Here is a 17,341-nt window from a genome sequence, read left to right as displayed (position 1 = left end):
TGCACAAAATGGCTGACGACAGCCACCTAACTAACAGACGGATAAAACTTATTTTTCTGTGTCACTGGGCTCAGGGCATGGTAAAAAAATGTTGCACTGCACCCACAAAACAAAATCGCAGTAGATCACAGAGTTAACAACAGCATATTGATTATTTCCTATTCTCTCCCTCACAGCAGCATCATTCTAACCCTACATTAGTAAGAGCTGAGTGACGTGCAGCGCTACGTGACTCCAGCTTATATAGAGGCTGGGTCACATGCTTCACTGGCCAATCACAGCCATGCCATTAGTAGGCATGGCTGTGATGGCTTCTAAGGGCACACAAGCTAAACGCTTGTTGATTGGCTGCCCTGCAGCCTTTCAAAAAGCACCATTAAATCGCTGAACACCGAACTCTAACCCGAACTTTTACTGAAATGTTCGGGTGCGAGGTCCAAAAATCCTAAAGTTCGGTATGAACCCTATCAATAGCGCCCTCTATTGGTTTCATAGTCTTCTGACAAGAATATTAGACTGATTCTTATGACAAGCTTATTAGTGTAGTCTTTTGCATAGAAAATTTGCAATTAGAATATTCGCAATTACACTAGGATGATATCTGACACTGGGAAAGCTGGGTAATAACTCAGTGTAGATCGCGAGTTATTACCCAGCTTTCCCACTGTCAGATTTTATCACTGAGTTATTACCCAGCTACACTAATAAGCTTGTCATAAGAATCAGTCTAAAATTCTTGTCAGAAGACTATGAAACCAATAGATGGCGCTATTAAATTATGAACAGCGCCCTCTATTGGTTTCATGTCTTCTGACAAGAATATTTGTCTCGTCATAAGACTGTGAAACCAATAGAGGGCGCTGTTCATAACTCAATAGCGCCCTCTATTGGTTTTCTGCTCATTTGCATGTCTTTCCCATATGCCTATGTTTATGCAAATGAGTTTTTACATGACAAAACTGTACAGAAAGGTTATTGAATATTATGTTAGGAGAATCAGAAAACTTTTTGTCTCCCTAATGATATTGATCTTGGTGTGCAGGTCCACCCAAGCCATCCAACAGATGCAAAATAACTTCGAGGTTTACTGGTTCTTAGTCAGATGAGAGCTGGTTTGGAATATCTCATAGTGCACAAGGCTGCTATTGTAAGGTATGCTGGCTGTTTCATGGATAGATGGGTGGCTTGTACATACCTGGCTTTTGGCATATAGTCTTTGTTTGGTTGTCTATTGTATGTCGTACATAATTGGAATCTAAGATGCATCCAGCCATCCTCTTAATGCTGTTGCCAAACAATTTTGATGGGGTTTCCATCAATTTCTAACCTTTTTTTATGAACCAGACACCCTCTTCTCTTCCGAGCAGGGGGTGCCTAGTTGTCTCCCATTGACTTTCATTGTATTAAATTGTATTCGAGGACTCGGATCTGCCGAGCATAGCGATGCTCGAGCCGAACAGGTATTCGGCCAAGCATGCTCGCTCATCACTAATATTAAGTTTTGTGGGAAAAGATTTATTAAAACTCTGAGTGTGTACAGTATCATAGTACACCTATAAGCATAAAACCTTATAGAGAACCTGCCACCAAGAAATGCAGATCTGCAAGCAGCATGCTATAGAACAGGAAATGCTGAGCAGATTGATATATAGTTTTGTGGGAAAGGATTCAGTAAAACCTATAATTTATACATTTAAATCTTTCATCAGAGATTGGCAGGATTCTCAGTACACACACTTAGGGCTCATGTACACAAACATATATATTTTTTTCCGTGTCTTTTTTTACGGTCCGTATACAGAACCATACACTTCAATGGGGCCTAAAAAACATGGATGAACATTCCGAGTCTGTATATTTGCATGGCCATTTCGCAAAAAAAATAAAAAGGCACCATACTGAAGCCCATGGAGTGCCAAAAAGGGTTGTGCATAAGACGTATGGGTTCATTTATCAAACTGGTGTAAAGTAGAACTGGCTTAGTTGTCCATAGCAACCAATCAGATTCCACCTTTCATTTTCCAAAGGAGCTGTAAAAAATGAAATGTGGAATCTGATTGGTTGCTATGGGCAACTAAGACAGTTCTACTGTACACCAGTTTGATATATAACCCCCTTAATGCTTATGTATAGTTTCTTCTCTTCCAGTGAAACTATTAAATCTATGAAAAAATATGTGAAATACTGATGCTTTACCTACTGCTGTATTCAATATTGGTATTCTGTTTCTCTGTTGTCCACATGCATGATTTTTCTCTTAGTACTGACCACTTGTCCAGCCAGAAGTAACGGTAGATGACAGAGCTGGAGAAGCAGATAGACCCATTGCCTAGGCATCCATGCAATGCCAAAATCTCCTGAGCTCCCTCTAGTGGTGAATGCAGATAGCCAGGATTTTCACATTTCACTCCATGGCTTTGAGACACAGGTGATTTTGAGCAAGGTATAAGGAAATCAACAGAAAATTTTTGAGCAATATACTTAAAAAGTGATTATTTAATTTGATTAATTTTTTAAAAATATTTTACAGAACTGCCCAAAACACCCAGGAAAACTTTCCAACTGGAGTAAATTGGTACAAACTTGGATTCTTAAAGTCCCTTTGTGATCCAGAGGCTGGTACTCTGTATTAGATCATATTGATATAAATGATTGATCTAAAAGTATCTGGTTGACATTTAAGGACTTAGGGCTCATGCACACGACCATTGTGTTTGTGCACCACATCACGGATGCGGACTATTTCAAGTGAATGGGTCCACAATCTGGAAGGTGCGGTTCCAGAACGGGGGCATGGAACCCCCATGGTTTCTGTCCGTGCCTTCTATTTTTTTGCTGTGCAGACGGATCACAGAACCATTCAAATTGCATCCATCTGCCCCAGCCACACGGATAGTGCCCGTGCATTGGGGACCGCAATTTGCAGTCCCCAATGTACTGAATGGGCAGCACACGTTTATGTGCATGAGGCATTAGTGAGGAATTTAAAGGGAATGTGTCATCAGAAAATGACCTGCTGTTTAAATCACTTTTTTATGTGTAATATATTTTTAAAGAATTTTTGATGATGTTTTTAATTTTCCATGTATTTCATATATTTAAACAAAAAAGATAAAATCCTGCAATTTTCGTACTGGCCACTGTGTATAATAATTGGCGCAACTTCCTTATACAATGATCTCTGCCCAGGTCACAGAGCATGCCTAGAAAACTCTCCCATAGAGATTAGTGTTGATCGAGCACCGTAGTGCTGGGGTGCTCGGGCCGAAAACATCATGATATACGGGTGCTCCACCGAGCATCCGAGTATAATGGAAGTCAATGGGAGAACCCAAGGATTAAACCAGGATCCCCTGCTCTGAAGAAGGGAGGGTGCCTGGTTCATAAGAAAATGTCAGAAATTGTTGGTAACACCACCGAAATGGTTCTGTAACAGCATGGGGAGGATGTATGGATCCATCTCGGACTCGCTGGTCGCTGCTGGGATTTATGTTGTCCAAATAGTACCGCACTTTTACATAATGACAATAATACACACAAAACAAACGGGGGAAAAAAACAATTTTAGAGGTAAAATTGATAGAAAACATTCTTTCCTGAATATTTACTTGTATATAAAGTGCAAGTGCTGCCAAAAATTACAAGGAAGAGGCACTCCGATACACCCTTAGTTACACATAAAGGAGGGCAACATACACACCCTTTAAAAATTATGATTGATGGCCTGCTGGTGACCCTCAAAAACATTAGGAGCGATGGCCTGCTGATCTGACCATTTAAAACATTATGAGCGGTGGCCTGCTGACGCTTTGGTGACTCTAGTTAACCTGGGGCCGATGGCACGTCACAGTGACGGCGACGATCCATTCGGATGTCTGGCCTATCAACTTTCAATGTAATTATCAGCTCAAAACCATTGTAAACTATTGGTAACGGGGAATCAGTGTTTGATTCCAGAGAGTGAGTCTGAGAAACGGCTACCACATCCAAGGAAGGCAAGCGGGTGGCACGCAAATCACACACTCCCGACTCGTGAAGGTAGTGACGATAAATAACAATACAGGACTCTTAAGATGCCCTGTTATTGGAATGAGTAATAAAAAATTACAGGGAATGTCACTGCGGTATATTGGATGAGGAAAAGTTATACAGGAGAAGCCCTGCTGCCACTTTGTTGACTCTAGATAACTTCTGTCCCTGTGACGTCCACGATCCATTTGGATATCTTCCCTATCAACTTTCGATTTTATTTTATGCGCCTAACATGGTGACCACCGGTAACGGGGAATTATTGTTCGATTTCGGAGAGGGTGCCTGATAAACGGCTATTGCTACTACTTCAAAGCAAGGCAGCATGAGTTGCGGGCCTGCAGGTGAGCTGACCCTGTAAAAGATTTTAGGTGCGGGCCTGCTAGTGAGCTGACCCTGTAAAACATTATATGTGAGTGCCTGCGGGTGAACAGACCCTGTAAAACATTATATGCAAAGGCCTGCAGCTGAGCTGACCTTCTAAAAAATTGTATGCGAGGGCCTGCATGTGAGCTGACCCAGTAAAAGATTTTAGGTGCATGCCTGCTGGCGAGCTGAGGTGGAACCGTCAAACCCAACTTGATTTTGGTGGCTGCAATAATCTGCAGGTGACCGTCATACAGCTCTACGGATTTGTTTCCATCTGCATCTTTCTCAACAATCTGCGGCCTCAGTCTTTTATCCAGACTCGGTCATTGTGCCACTATGTGGCCTCCTCATGCTGCCATCTACACACCATGTCACCTTGCCACTCATTTTTATCACCATGCTGCTGCTGCTGCTTAAAAGGCCTTAAACTGATCACCAGGCCGTCAATTTAATTAAGGTTTTGGAATCGATAAACCTAACTTGCTTTTGTGGACTGCATCAGTGGCATAGCTAGAAATGACTGGGCCCCACAGCAAATTTTTTAATGAGGCTCCATCCCGCAGTAATTTTTTAGCGACCCCTTCCTTTGATGCCGCCCCCATTCCTGTGGCTAGTAAAGATCGCTCTCTCAGACCAGGGCCGGCAGCTGTTCCATCCGTTTTATACACTGTCTATACTGTCACTGTATATAATTTCATTGTGTAATACTGTTGAGGGGGCCCTGACCAAATCCTTTAGTCCTCCTCCTCCTGGTTGGGCCCCTTCTGGGTCAGGGCCCCAAGGCTGCAGCTTCCCTTGCTTCCCCTATAGCTACGCCCCTGGTCTGCATTAATCTGCAGGTGACCTTCATACAGCTCCACAGATTTCTTTCCATCTGCATCTTTCTAAATAAACTGTGGCCTTAGTCTTTCATCCAGACTCAGTCATTGTGCCACTATATGGCCTCCTCATGCTGCCATCTCCACAGTATGTCACCTTGCCACTCATTTTTATCACCATGCTGCTGATGATGCTGCTTAAAAGGCCTTAAAATGATCACCAGGCCCACGATCTAATTAAGGTTTTACACACAAAACCAAAGTAAAAAATTGATTTTATAGGAAAATTGATTGAAAACATTCTTTCCTGTATATTTACTTGTATATAAAGTGCAAGTACTGCCAAAAATTACAAGGAAGAGGCACTCCGAATTTTTGGTGATATAGTAAATTTAAGCCCCTCCATTCTCAACAACAACCACCTTAGATGCTGTTTTATTTTAAACGTTCTCCATCAACACATCAAAACAATATTCGATTTTATTAGTCCATTTGTGACCCTATTAGGCTATGTAACTAGTTCTTTAATGTTTGGTATGGAGCCCAAGAAAAACATTTTATATGTCACCAAAATGTAGTCTTTTAACCGATACAAACAGCGCTGCATGGATGAAACATTTTTTACCTGCTACATCAGCAGGAAAGTTCCAGCCATGAATGATGGAGTCACATAAAAGGACAAGCTGGCAATTAGATAGCCCTACAACTATCTGATACATTTCCATTAGAAATATGATTATGCTAAATCTTTCGGTGTACAGTAGCTAAGCATATTTGAAAATGTTTCGACATTTATTTTTCATTCATCAGATCCAGAAAAATATAGATTAGCAAAATCAATAACTAGCTTAATTTTCTTTTCTAAATCAGATTGGAAATGTTTACTCAACTTAGTATGTATATTGGAAAATGTATGTCCTGTAATGGTACACTTGGCCTATGCTCCGAATTACATTAGCTCTGTAAGAAACACAAAGTACAAATACATTAGAAAAGTAAGTAATATGTCTTGGAATCCAGTATCTATTCTATTTTAAAGCATAATGCTTTGATGTAGTGCTGATAACAGCTACTGAGAGCAGTTCTTAGAGCTTAGTATATATAATGGCCCCTGTACCATTTATTTATGTTGTTCCGTGTGCAGTGAGCACTTTGAGCAGAGTAAGTAAAAAGGAGGATAAATCTCGTGGCTTTGTGGAGGATGTTGCACAACATTAATGTGCACTAAGGTTGTGCTTCGTCTTAACCAAAAGCACCGTTAAAAAATAGTAATATTGTATCTTAGATATGGTCCTTTGAATTTTTTAAAAAGCGGAGTTGCATAATGTGAAGCTATTTGGCGTGCAGTTTTAGGCCCACCTTGATTTTGTAAAGAGCGGATGCATCCATTTTTATGCTGAAAATTTGGTTATTTCCACTCTTTGCTCTTACCGACTAATGACATTTGTAGTAATATGCTGCATTATCAGCAGCGTTACGTACCTTTCTTTGTCCCTGGTTTTCTGGTCCTGGGGCGTGTGCCGACGCTATCAACAGAAGGATTATTTCGACCCACGTCCTGAATTTCTCAGTTTCTTTTATGCATCGTGATACTTCTTTTGTGGATATTAATCGAAAGGGACATTTTTAAAGTTAATGGGGAACATTTGTCAAGCCCTATACACACGGCATCTGCGCACCATAATGTCACTATTTGAGCTTTTCTGCACTTTCCCGAAGGGCCAAAGAAAAATCAGCGTGGTTTACAAGAAGGGGCGCGGCTGTGTGCCGCCCACTGTATTTGCTATAACTTTCGCCAGAAAGTGGCGGAAGTTATAGCTGAAGTCTACGCCAGCCTGTAGCTGGCGTAGACTTCAGTTTCTTGCGCACAGAAGGGCATAGATGCGTCTGATTTGTCTGCTTTTGCCTCTTAACAATTCAGGTGCATCTCACGCCGGTGCAGGGAGATCAAGACTGGCAGATGGATCCGCCAGTCTTGATATATCTCCCCCAAAGTGTCATCAAAAATGACCTATTGTTTAAATCATGTTTTTATGTTAAACTATATTTTTAAAGATTTTGTTTTATTTGTGACGTTAGGTTAATTTTCCAAATATCTATATTTAAAAAAAATCCTAACATCCTGTAGTTTTCCCACTGGCCACTAAGCCTATTAATTGGGGCCATTTATTGCTCTATACCAGGGGTCAGCAACCTTCGGCACTCCAGCTGTTGTGAAACTACAATTCCCAGCATGCTCCATCCATTACTATGGGAATTCTGAGAACAGCAGAGCAAGTATGCATGCTGGGAGTTGTAGTTTCACAACAGCTGGAGTGCCGGAGGTTGCCGACCCCTGCTCTATACAAATCACTTTACTGCAATCTCATTATCATCACAGACAGGATCACTATGACAGATATTATCTATATATACAGATAACACAGGATCCAAAATTCACAATAGGTGATCATCAAAGTTGATCTGCTCCCTCCTGACCTCTGCACAAGTCACAGACCATATCTAGAAAACTGTCCTATAGAAGTTAATGGGGTCTCCTCCTGTCTTTTGTGTCTATGGCCCATGTGGCTGCTGTAAAGCAAATCTCTAAATTCTGTTAAAAACAGCTCAGGTAAGATGCCTGAACCCATAATAATGTTAAGGAAATAAAAAAAAAAAAGATGTGTGTCGCTATCTGGTTTTAACTGGCATAAAAACATTTCGTTGACACCTTCCTTTTAAAGTCTACATAATGGCTGTGCTTCTTTGTACAATAATAACTATGAAAGAATGGATCTTTTTGAGGTTCACTAATGTCTTTTTTAGCCTTATTAGTTCGTGTAACAGCGGCTGCTGTACGCCGCTGTTCCCCCACTTGTCGCTGCGGTCCCGGGCGCCGTGCTCAGCAGTGGCCTGTGGCCGGTGCTTACCATTTCTCCGTTGCAGCCCGGGGCTCTGTTTCTGTAGGTGTCATTGCTTCTGAGTATTCCGCTCCACAGCTTCCACTCAGCCCTGGAGACAGGAGGAGTTCGGCTGGTTTTATGTTACACTGCTCTATGGGCGGAGCGCATTACTCCTTCGGCTGTTTTTCATTAGGTCAGGTGACCTTGCTGACCAACTCTGGCTCTCCTGCAGGTATTTAAGTGGCTCAGCCCCTTCCCAGATGCCTCAGTATAAAGGTCCTTAAGTTTGCTGGTTCCTGATACTCTCGTGTGCTCCTGATCTATACGTCGTTCCTTGACTCTGCTTATCGTCTGATCCATGCCTGCTTGCTTCATCTCTCCTGTTGCCTGACCTATACCTGTGCCGCCTGCCCTGACCTATTGCCTGTCTAACCACGTCTCTGTCTTATCCTTCGGCCCTGCACTGTTGGTCCTGGTAAGGTCTCTGCTGCCTGACTATGCTTGTACTTCTAGTACCTACTCAGGTACCTCCTGGTCTGCCCAGACCAGCTGTCACTGACTCAGGGATTGCTTTGGAGTAGCCCCTGGAAACAACCCTGACAGCTCAAGTCTATCCTCACCATCTGAGGCTCTAGTGAAAACTAGGTAGTTGCTTAGACATGCTCCTCCAGAGTATAGCCAGTCAGTGGCACAGTAGGTTCACATCCACTGATCCGTGACAGTTCCCTCTTCAGCTGCACAGGTAGATGCTGTCTCCTTTCTGTGGAATGTGCCAGCACTGTACTGCAGTGACATCCATGACCTTACTTCCCATTATTTTTGTTTTCAGCTCTGGAGCTCACAGAACTGGTAAGGAGGGGAAATCATACAGAAAGGCAGGAGGCTCCTATGAATTCAATTTCAGAAGCAGTGTAAAAGAAGTTTTTTATCATTCTCAGAAGCTCAGATAGCCCTGATACACTCCCATTTCCTCTCTGCCATCTTCTGTGTTTCTGTTACAAGTGACGGATCTTGCGTGACAACTGGCAGTGGGCTGCAAATTAGGTGGAAGTAAGACCCCTGGTGTCCATGACTTTACAGCTTTTTTCAGGCGGGTGCAGGCATATTTTTTTTAATGAAGTGATTTAGAGATTTGCTAGTTACACCGTTCTCTATTAAATGAAATAAAATTGTTTGAAAGTACAGGGTGGGCCATTTATATGGATACACCTTAATAAAATGGGAATGGTTGGTGATATTAACTTCCTGTTTGTGGCACATTAGTATATGTGAGGGGGGAAACTTTTCAAGATGAGTGGTGACCATGGCGGCCATTTTGAAGTCGGCCATTTTAAAAAACTTATAAAATGTGTTCAATGTGCTGCCCATTGTGTTGGATTGTCAATGCAACCCTCTTCTCCCACTCTTCACACACTGATAGCAACACCGCAGGAGAAATGCTAGCACAGGCTTCCAGTATCCCTAGTTTCAGGTGCTGCACATCTCGTATCTTCACAGCATAGACGATTGCCTTCAGATGATACGAGATGTGCAGCACCTGAAACTACAGATACTGGAAGCCTGTGCTAGCATTTCTCCACATTTTGTAAGTGGTCAGAAACTTGTAAATAACTCATGAAAGAATAAAGTTACGTTAAAACCAAGCACACCATTGTTTTTCTTGTGAAATTCCCAATAAGTTTGATGTGTCAAATGACCCTCTTCCTATTGAAAAAACAAAAGTTGGATTCAAAATGGCCGACTTCAAAATGGCCACCATGGTCACCACCCATCTTGAAAAGTTTCCCTCCTCACATATACTAATGTGCCACAAACAGGAAGTTAATATCACCAACCATTCCCATTTTATTAAGGTGTATCCATATAAATGGCCCACCCTGTACAGTAAATTTTTAATGCTGAACCCTTGCTTTATACAACAATGTCATCGTCCTATACTAGTGGGCTTTGTTCTTAGATTCTACCCTGTTCTGAATTTGCCTAGGATCTATTCTTAGCCAAAGGGGATATAATGGAAAATTAATCAGAATAGAGTAGAACATCAATATATGCGAAAACATCTAAAGATTGAGCCCAGTTTAACAGTTTCCTTAAAGGAGCTTTGTGCTAATATAAATATATGTTACAATGAGTCAGAACATCAGGTTTAAAATGTTGTACAATACATTGTATCAAATGCTGCAATAACAGATACAAGTCATGAAGAGTGATTAGCGGCAGGGGCAATAATCGATTTCGCGATATTTTGCGGATATTTGGGCGAATATTCGTCATATATTCGAGAATTCGTGATCTCCAGTCATTATTTTCTTGAATGCAAAAATTGGCAATCGGAAAATTTGCGATACGAAAATTCGCTATACGAAAATTTGTGATCAACACTACTCCTAAAGTCAAAAGATATTGCAGCCTTCTCATTGGCCCAAAAGCAAGAAGCAGTGAGGGATCATGGGTACTGATGAAAAAAAATCTAGAATATTCGCGATTACGATATAGCACTATATTCTAGATTTAATTTTAATCGCGAATATCGCAACTTCGAGAATTCGCTAATTTTTTAAATATATTGCTATATATTCGTATTCGCGAATAGTGTTGATGTATTCTAATATTCGAATTGCTATCGCGAATTTATCATGAATATCGGCACTTAGCAACATCCCTAGCAACCAATAGGAAAGTTGCCTACCTATTACTGTTTATTACAAATATTCTAATCGCAAATTTTTATCGCGAATATATTACATTGCCGATTTTCGCTTACAAGTAAATAATGACTGGAGATCAGAAATTCTCGAATTTGCTAATTTATGGCGAATATTCGGCTAAAAATTCAAGAAATATCGCACATTCGAGTATTGCCTATGCCACTCATCACTAGTCATGAACAACGATGGCACTTGTTCTGAAGGAAGGCAGACCCTATCTTTAATCTCATACAACCCTTTTAAAATTTTAAATATAAATATTCTCCAAATGAATGACATCTTCAACATATATTCCAACATATGTTCCATATGCTCTCCTGACTTTACTAAGTACATCCTATTAACTCTCCTTTGCACTTTTCCTTGGTTATTCCTCCTGGAAATGTATGAATAAAATGGCAACTGGGTGTTACTTTTCTCCTTGTCAATTGAGTATGTCACTACACTGACACTCTCAATGCTGACAGTATCAGGGTACCTTCACGTGTGGTGGAAAAATCTGCCACAAAACACGCAGGTACAAATATTTATGTGGGTAATTTAGTGGAGATTTTGTTGCAGATTTTTATGCGCTGTGGGGATTTGCTCTGGTAGACAGGCTAGCGGACGCAGTATAGAGGCAACCACAAAGTCTTTAACTTAAACAGTTCAGTGTTTTATTCACACATAAGGAAAAACAAAAAGTGACATTTTGCACTCTAGGTGTTTGTTCACACCATGAAAAGTCGACAGAACAAAAACCTTCACCTGGTTTGCAGTTTCTCCACTTGTGGTCCACAGCAGGCTTTAAAGAGGACCTTTCACTAGATTAAAAAATCTAAACTAACTATACAGACATGGAGAGCGGCGCCCAGGGATCTCCCTGCACTTACTGTTATCCCTGGGCGCCGCTCCGTTCGCCCGGTATAGGCTCCTGTATCTTCATATATTAGGCTCCACCCAGTGGAACCTGCCGGCGTCTCCTTCTCCCATGCTGTAGCGCTGGCCAATCTCAGCGCTCAGCTCATAGCCTGAGTTTTTTTTTTCTCTCAGGCTATGAGCTGAGCGCAGCGATTGGCCAGCGCTACAACATGGGAGAAAGAGACGCCGGCAGGTTCCACTGGGTGGAGCCTAACATCTAAAGATACCGGAGGCTATACCGGGCGAACGGAGCGGCGCCCAGGTATTATAGTAAGTGCAGGGAGATCCCTGGGCGCCGCTCTCCATGTCTGTATGCTTAGTTTAGATTTTTTAATCTAGTGAAAGGTCCTCTTTAAGGGCCTGTTTCTCAGCATGCGACGCCCAGCCCATTTGCACAGCACAAGTTCTCAGATCCCAAAACACACAGAAACTGACAGCGCTCCACTGTCAGAGAGGAGTAATCCACACCCAGCTGAGACTGCTGGCTGGGTTTGATATAGACCAGTAAAGACCCGGCCTGGAGTGTGGGGACAAAGCCACCCACCCAGCACTTTGGTTACTCCCAGTAAGAGCCGGCCTGGATCAGCTTACAGCCATACTAAAACAGCAACGTGTCAACCAGCACTAGTTGTCGGTGACACTTGAAAATTCCGGCTTTTACTTCACCGAGGTCAGGAACCTCGGTGACACATACTTTCTGTCAACATTGGACCCTTGCGCCTTCCTACATACCTCCCCCCTTTGTTCAACCCTGAGGGGGTGAACACTTGCCAGACAGTGTACCCGGGACAGGACATCTGCGCTTCCCTGCAAGTGGCCTGCCCTGTGTTCCACTGAGAACTTGAAGTTCTGTAAAGACAAGAACCATCTGGTGACCCTAGTATTCCTCTCTTTGGCTTGGCTCATCCACTTGAGAGGGGAGTGGTCGGTCACCAGACGGAACTTTCTCTCCAACAGATAACTAGCGGAGAGACTCGAGTGCCCACTTGATGGCCAGGCACTCTTTCTCCACTATACTGTACCAAGTCTCAGCTGGGGTAAGTTTGCGGCTCAGGAAAACAATGGGATGTTCATCCCCATTGATTTCCTGAGAGAGTACAGCTCTGAGGCATCGGTCTGTATCACAAACTCCCTCTTGAAGTCGGGCGTCACCAAAACCTGTGACCCGCACAGGACAGCCTCTTCTGTTTGGTCATTCCAGCGGACCATCACGGACTTCCGTCCCTTCAGGAGCCCGGTCAACGGAGACGCTAAAGTGGCAAAATGGGGAACAAACCTTATATAATAGCCCACCATTCCCAGGAACGACTTTATTTGCCTAGTGGTGACAGGTCAGGGCCAATTCTGAATCGCCTCTATTTTATTTACTTGGGGTTTGATGACTCCACGTCCAATGACATACCCCAGGTACTTAGACTCCTCTAACCCTATTGCACATTTTTTTAGGTTAGAGGTCAGTCCAGCCTTTCTAAGGGAGTCCACTACAGCCTGCACTTTTGGTAGATGACTTTCCCAGTCGGTACTAGGAATGACAATATCGTCCAGGTGAGCCGAAGTGTACCGACGATGTGGACGAAGTACAATGTCCATGAGCAATTGATAAGTGGCAGGGGCGCCATGGAGACCAAAGGGTAACCCCTTATATTGGTATAGACCTTCTGGTGTGATGAAGGCAGTTTTCTCTTTGGCAGCCTCCGTCAAGGGTACCTGCCAGTACCCTTTGGTGAGGTCCAAAACAGAAAAATACCGAGCTTGGCCTAACCTCTCAATAAGCTCATCCACCCGAGGCATGGGATATGCATCAAACTTAGAGATTTTGTTTAGTTTGCGAAAATCGTTACAAAACCGTAATGTCCCGTCCGGCTTGGGTATTAAGACTATAGGACTGGCCCATTCACTTTTGGACTCCTCAGTGACGTCTAGCTGCAGCATTAGCTGTACAGTGATAATGTTATGCCGGATTATGGACGTGCGTCCAGGGAGGTCCGAGAACACATCCGTGTTGAACTCCTTGGCTTCCTGAGCCTGTTTAGAGGATAGCCCTCCATAACACATCCGCCAACAGACGGTCTAGCATAGCAGTTGGAGTCAACACGTCAGGCGGCAGCCATTGTTGCAACCGGTGTAGCAGGTTATAATATTGTGGTCTGGCGGGTTCAGTCAGGTTAAATTCCCACTGATGCACCCGCCTGGCCCGGACCAATACATTCACCCCAGTCTTGCCAGGATCTCACCTTTTACGGTCGGGTAGTCGGCCGCTTGATCATCAGGTAGATCGAAAAACACTTGCTGGGGCCCAGATGCCAGGAACGGAGTGATGACCTCAGCCCACTGGTCTTGGGGTAACCTCTCCCTCACAGCCACCTTTTTGAACACCGCCAGATAGGTCTCAACGTCATCCGAGGGGGTCATCTTAGGGACATGTTGTAATAGCAGCTGGTTAGTTTCCTGCTGCTGCTTGTTAGCCTCCCGCTGCTGCAAGTTAGCCTCCACAAGGGCTTTCACGACCACCTCCATTTTGTCAGGGGACACGGGTCGTAAACTTGCCGGCTTAATATAGGATATACTCATGCACGGGAAAAACAAAAACTTTTCGGCCTTCAGGCCTGCCTCACTGCGTTTGCCTGCATCCGACACCAATTGTGGGGATTTGCTCTGGAAGACAGGCTAGCGGACGCAGTATAGAGGCAACCACAAAGTCTTTAACTTAAACAGTTCAGTGTTTTATTCACACACAAGGAAAAACAAAAAGTGAAAAAGTCCACAGAACAAAAACCTTCACTTGGTTTGCAGTTTCTCCACCTGTAGTCCACAGCAGGCTTTAGGGGCCTGTTTCTCAGCATGCGGCTCCCAGCCCTTTTGCACGGCACAAGTTCTCAGATCCCAAAACACACAGAAACTGACAGTGCTCCACTGTCAGAGAGGAGTAATCCACACCCAGCTGAGACTGCTGGCTGGGTTTCATATAGGCCAGTAAAGACCCAGACTGGAGCGTGGGGAGAAGCCACCCACCCAGCACTTTGGCTAATCCCAGTAAGAGCCGGACCGGATCAGCTTACAGCCATACTAAAATAGCAACGTGTCAACCAGCACTAGCTGTTGCTGACACTTGAAAATACCGGCTCTTACTTCACAGAGGCCAGGAACCTCGGTGACACATACCTTCCGTCAAAGACGGACCCTTGCGCCTTCCTACAGTGCACATTTCTGTGTGGATTACATCTCTCACTGAAAGAAATGAGACATTCTGCATTAGAAAAGATGGAAAGTATATAATTTACGTAGCAGAATGTTATTTCCCATCAGGAAAACAGCACAGGGAATTACACTTTTCAACTCCATAGAATAACATGATAGGGGAAGTCTTTAGGGGAGATTTATCATCCTTCTTGCGCCAGAAAAGTGGCTTTAAAAATTCACATGGTGTGTGTTTGCATCTTTTTAAATTAGACTAAAAGTGCCTATTTTTATGCCACTCTATAATTTATCTGCATTATGTTTTCTGGTGCAAATGAAGCCAAAAATTTACGGTACCCCTGAGCTGTGATAGATTTATTTTTAGGTACACGGACTACCAGAGGATGCACCTAATTTATGATGAGGCCTGTGCCTCTGACAGTGAAGGGGATATCAAGACCAGAAAAGAAAGTGTCAGTCTTGATAAATCTCCCCCTTTATGTTGCGTATTTGCTAGAGATTTTTCTACCATGTCTGAGAGTGTTTACAGTCTCACTCTGTTAGGCTATGGCCACACAATACAGTCGTGCTGCGGTAGGGATGTGGCCCCCAAGTAGGACATGGCCATTAACAATGAATACCAAATAAAAAATTTGGTTACAATTAGTTAATATAATCCTGCTGTATCGTGCCAGTGTATGGCAACAATAACACTGAGGTAGGTGGTGCAATTTAATAGTTTTTTACTAAATATAATGCAGATTTACTGCAGTGTCCAGGTTTGGGGTGGCCCCAACATTATGCTGGGTCCCATGGAGACCATGGAGGTGTCACCACATGCATGCTGCTCTCTGGAAAGGATGGTACGGCATGGTGCACCCCAATGGAAATAAGTCCAGAGAGTCTGGGTCGGCAGTTAACCAGTGTGCTTCTTTACTGAAGGAATTCAGGTGCAAAACAATACAGGAGAGGCATGGGGCTGGCTTCTCCAGTATCCTCCCTGGCAGAAGAAGAGTTTGATGCTGAGAAAAGGCCTGAGCTAGCTGTCCCTCTCTCTCTCTCAGAAGGCTGGTACCATGGTCTGGTTAAAGGCTGTAGTCTGTAGCTCAGAAGTCTGGGTGGCTTCTTGGTCACAGGGCTGGTAACCCATTGTCTGTGGCTCAGCGTCCCTATCTTAGCGTCTTCTTCTGGTCAATCATGCAGATTGGCATGAGTCTTCCCCTCCAAGCACTGATCCCTAACTGCAGAACAGTAGGGGCTCTGACTGCTCTCCTTATATACCATTTCTAGCTAGGCTAGAATCTTCTAGTGGGAGGGATGGAGTGGAGAAACTCAGCACAAACAGTTACAATGTTTCAACTCCTGTTTTCCAAACAAAAACAAGTTTTCAGACATAACAACATAGCTAAACTAGACATCCAAAAAGTCAGACTGTCTGGTTTTGGTGGTAAACAAGTCTGGCTTTTCCCCTGCAACGTAGAGACAAGAAAAAATAACCGCAATGTACCTGAAGGCGCCAGTCCGAGCAATTGACAGCTATTCAGAATCAGTATGTTGTATTATATTATTCAAGTTAAAATCATTGATTAGTGAACTGTCACGGAACCATGAACCAGACGTACAACAAGAGATAAGTGAAAATAAGAAGGCTTTATTGAAAATAAAGCTGTAAAGCAAAAGTCCAAACGGATGGTGAAACCGAGCAGAGTCTTTGCGAAGCCAGAGGTCAGGAACCAGAAGGGTAGTCAGACGAAGCCAGGATCAGGAACCAGCAGGGTAGTCAGACGAAGCCAGGATCAGGAACCAGCAGGGTAGTCAGACGAAGCCAGGATCAGGAACCAGCAGGGTAGTCAGACGAAGCCAGGATCAGGAACCAGAAGCAGCAGCAGTCTAGAAGCATGTGAACACAGGAGGACCAAGCAAGGAACTGAAGCCACAGACCTCCTATATATATGAGCTAGGCATCCAGCTCCTCCCAGGGGAAGGAGGAGCCGCAGGGTGGAAGGCTACAAGAAACCCAGAACCCAAGATGGCCGCCAGCACATGTCAAACGAAGGAGAGCAGCAAGCAGGTAAGACCATGACAGTACCTCCCCCTCAAGGGCCCCTCCTCCGCGGAGCACAAAACGGTTTCTGAGGGAAGCGTGCGTGGAAGGCTCGGAGCAAGGCAGGAGCATGGACATCTGCGGAGGGAACCCAGGAACGCTCCTCTGGACCATAACCACGCCAATGGACCAAAAACTGCAACCGACCGCGGACCAGGCGTGAGTCCAGGATATTGCTCACCTCATATTCCTCACGATTGCCCACTTGGACCGGACGAGGCCGAGGAACCGAGGAAGTGAAACGATTACACACCAGAGGCTTCAACAGGGAGACATGAAACACGTTGGAGATCCGCATGCCAGGAGGAAGCGCAAGGGCATAGGCTACCGGGTTTACCCTGCAAAGCACTCGGA

Source organism: Bufo bufo, chromosome 9 (genome assembly GCF_905171765.1).
Source record: "Bufo bufo chromosome 9, aBufBuf1.1, whole genome shotgun sequence".
NCBI classification, from domain to species: domain Eukaryota; kingdom Metazoa; phylum Chordata; class Amphibia; order Anura; family Bufonidae; genus Bufo; species Bufo bufo.
This window is presented reverse-complemented; position numbering follows the sequence as displayed.